This window comes from Tupaia chinensis, unplaced genomic scaffold (genome assembly GCF_000334495.1).
Source record: "Tupaia chinensis unplaced genomic scaffold, TupChi_1.0 Scaffold138400_1, whole genome shotgun sequence".
NCBI lineage: Eukaryota > Metazoa > Chordata > Mammalia > Scandentia > Tupaiidae > Tupaia > Tupaia belangeri.
In genome coordinates, this window is record NW_006198297.1 from 145338 (window position 1) to 149537 (window position 4200).

Sequence of the window (4200 nt, forward strand, 5' to 3'; positions counted from 1 at the left end):
GTGTGACCATCCCCCCTGGGAGGTGATTTCTCGCTTTCTGTCTCTATGTCTCTCTCTGTCTGTCTGGCGAGCGTACGCGCCCTATAGTGAAAACCTCTCAAAAAAAAAAAAAAAAGACCTAAGCAAGCGTTTTGGTCAATGCCCTAATTCCCATTAGGGCAATGGACATTAGGGCAGTCTAATTGGGGCAACCTGGCTCACATTGGGTATGTGTAATTAGGTGATCAAGTTCCTCATTCTTTACCTGTGAGGAAGGTGCGCAGGTGCAGGAAAAGAATGCGTGTATTCAAATTTAAAGGAAGAACATAAGCAGTGTAAGGGGCCTCCCACTAATGAATATTCATGACCCCTAGTAATTAAAAATAACGGTTAACTAGTACCAAGCGCAGTTGCCACCTGGCAATCTGCCCGCCCAAGAACCTTTTTTGGTGTACTTCCTTCCTTTCTTTCCTTTCCTTTCTTTTCTATTCTATTAAATCTTCTTTTCTACTTCATTTGTTGTTGCAGTTTCATTTTGCGCCTAGGGACAGATCTCTCATTTTAGTGATCTGGACCTTTGCAAAGAACCAAGGATTTCACAACGCAGCTCAACACTTTCCCATCCGTTAACATTTCCTTTTTAAAGGATGAGACCTTCATAAATTGGCTCCTCAGACTTTGATGATTCCCTCCTCAAACCAAAAGCTCCAGAGTGTTATGAAAATGTTTGTTAATCTGTTCTGTTTCTTCACTTGAACTCAAGATTTGAGAGGTCTTCTTGTTACTACATCATTTTCCTTCTCATAAAAATAGATATATTTGCTCAGAATTTCTATAAAAAGCTGCACTTGTAGAGAGGGGTTCATGCATTGATTTGTTCTTTTTAGAGCTTTTTTTTTTTCCAAAGTTTTTTTTTTTTGCTATAGGGCACGTGCACTCACTGTAGAGACAGAGAGAGACAGGGAGAGAAAGTGAGAAATCACCCCCTAGAGGGGATGGCCACACTGCAGTCCCTTCTACTCTAGTCTCTCCTCGGGATTTTGGGCATGCATGTACACGCACCCGGCATGAGTTTTAAGCTGCTGGGTCCGGGACTCAAACCGTGGTGGACTATGTAGGAGTCTAGCGACGTGACCATTACGCCATCTGCTAGTCCCCTATTTTTAGAGCTTTGTTTAAGCATTCCATTACCCTCTTGCCTCCATAAAGCTCCTCTCCATTTTTGTCTGCGTTTCTGCCGGACCAGAAGAGATATGCACAGGTGCTCACAGCTCTGCCCTGATCAGGTTTCTTCAGAAGTTCGGATGCAGCAAGAGCACACTGAGTCCTCAGGGTTCATGATTCTCTTCCCTGAAACACTTCATCCTCTCAAAGTTTCCAGTGATCAAGGTGATAGCAGCCAGCTGAGCTTTGGAATCACTGATTTCATCTTCATACAGTGAAAATGCTTGGGACATAAATTCATATGCTACTGTTTCATGATTTTCAAAAACAATTTATCCTGCAGCTAGTGCTCCTTGAAGAAAAAGTCTTAAGGGTAATTCTGCCAACTCTGCTTTGATCAAAGCACTGATAGTCTGGTGAGCAAATGAAAAAAATCTTCTGGCATTTCTTTTCCCATTTGTCATCCACTTTAGAATTTTCTTTGTATTGAGACCAGCAGTTAGCGTAATGGCTGTGTCGCTGGACTCCCATGTAATCGACCGAGGTTTGAGTCCCAGACCCGGTGGCTTAAACTCACACTGGGTATGTGTGCGTGCATGTCCAAGATCCCAAGAGGAGAATAGAGGAGAAGGGGTTGCAGCGTGGCCATCCCCCACTTGGGGTGATTTCTCGTTTTCTGTCTCCCTCTGGCTTTCGGTGAAGCGCATGTGCCCAATAGCAAAACAACCTCTCCAAAAAAAAAAAAGAATTTTCTTTGTATCATAAAACCAGTTGGTAAGCTGCAAACACCAAAGGTGGTAGTCTGAAGCGAATTTGTTGATTTCCACCAGCTCCAAAATGTTTTCGTGCTATGTTTAAAATCAAATACTATTGATCAGGATCCGCAGACCGCAGAAGATGAATGAATCGGCCCACCAGGCTCTACTTGTCAACAAAGTCTTCTCGATCAGGGCCCTCTACAGGCTGGTCTGGCTGATCTTGAATCAACGTGGATACCAAATTCATTATGGAATCCACCTGGTCTTGAGAAACTATTTCTGTGTTATAATCCAGAACATTACTAAGCACATAACAACTCATGTTCTTTCTTGACTCATAGTCAAAGTACTCAAAGAGTGGGTGAAAGGTTGTAATTTCAAGACTGTCTCTCTCTGTCTTTCTGGCAAGCACACGCGCCCTATAAAAAAACCTCTCCAAGAAAAAATATATATATACACATTTCATGGCAATATTAATGAGAGAGATTTGTAAGGTACAACATCCTCTGAAGGCATGTCTTCTCTAGACTGTATCACTGTAGCTACCTGCTGCGAAAATATGTCAAAAAGTTTAATATCTGGGGGCCAGCAAGAGGCATGGTGTTTGGGGTCACTGGACTCCCACATGGCCGACTGTGGTTCAAGTCCCGGACTTGGCAGCTTGCTTTCTCACTTTCTCTCTTGCTCTCTCACTCTGTCCCTTTCTGGACAAATTGGAATAGATAAATGAATAAATGGAGTTAAATAAAATAATTCTTAAAAAGAAGTTTGATATCTGTTAGTATTCCAAGTCCATCTTCACGATGAGCAAATAAAGCTAATCTATCAATTAAAGCAATGATTATGTTTTTCACATTAACATTTTGGTGTAACTCAGCACAGGCATGAAGAAAAGGATTCAAAGTCTGGAGGTGGAATTCGTTGGGAAAAACCTGAATAATACACACCATGAGCTATTCGTGGGCCAAAGCATCTCTACAATTCACAACTTGCTCCAGTATGCCAGTCAACACAATCTGTTTATAATGTTCCACATTTACACCTTCCAACTGGCTGAGGCGCACTAAATTTGTTCCCACTAAAATTCTCAGTTTTTTTTTTCTTTTTCATTCTCTTTTTTCTCTATCTTGGCTGTGTCCCTGATGTTGCATTCACACTCAAAGCTTGTTCATTTCTGTAAAGTTGAGTAGTACAAAATCCACCAGTTGTTTCTTCATCTGTTCTTCATCAGGTAAGATGTTTCTAGTACACTGGAGAAGATAATTTTGAAGAAATAGACTTCTCAAAGGATGTTGCACACCATAGCACATTTCTTTTCTTTTTTTAAAGAATTATTTTGTATTTATTTATTTATTTATTTATTTATTTATTTATTTTCATTTGACCAGAGATGAACAGAGTGAGAAAGACAGAGAGAGAGAGAGAGAGAAAATGAGAAAGCAAACCACCAGGTCAGGGACTTGAACCATGGTCGATCATGTGGGAATCCAGCGCCCTTAACCACCATGCCACCTGCTGGCCCCCACCATGGTACATTTTTACCAAATCTTTAAAAATATTTTTCCTGGATTGAGGAAATGACTTGACATATACAACTCCAACTGTGATCAACAGATAAAGCCTTGGGATAATGTTTCCAGTATACTGTACAAGTTCATAGAGATCTGCCACTTTTCTTCCTTTAGCAAACTCATCCATCAGGTAGACCTCCAAGTAGTGCAGCTCATCATAAATAGCAATACAGAGTTCATAGTAGCTCTTTGGCGATGACACAGAAGTCCGGAGTTCACCAAGAATATTAGAAGCATGTTTCAGAGGAGTCATAAGCTTATTTTTGTCTAGACATCTCTTCATCTGAAATGATTGGACCTTCACAGCCTGTATAGCTTCATCCAAGATCTTCTCCTGCTCATCTTGAGGTGACTGCTGTGTTGTAGGCATGGCAACTCCACAGCCTGCAGCAGGCAACACCTATCCCATGCTCCCAGCGTATTTTTCAAGCCGCCAGGTCTGGGACTCAAACCACCCAGTCAGCCATGTGGGAATCCAGTGCCTTAACCGCTACGTCACCTGCTGACCCCAGAAAGAAACTTTAAAAAAATATATATGAGTAGAGGGAACAGAAGATGGCTAGCTTTCTCCCTTACCATTCCCTTTCCTCAACTTTCTCTGGTGAGCACATGCACTGTATAGCAAAAATTTAAAAAAAAAAAAATGTATGAGTGGAGCCGGCCCTATGGTGCAGTGCTTAAACACTGCATTGGCAGGTACATCCCCCCATACTGACTGCAGGTTTAAT

At 41.6% G+C, this 4200-nt stretch overlaps 1 pseudogene; it reads right to left on the reverse strand.

The window, feature by feature from the left end:
- Window positions 1-619: 619 nt before the first annotated feature.
- LOC102502898 (vacuolar protein sorting-associated protein 35-like) lies at window positions 620-3842 on the reverse strand (annotated as a pseudogene).
- Window positions 3843-4200: the final 358 nt, after the last annotated feature.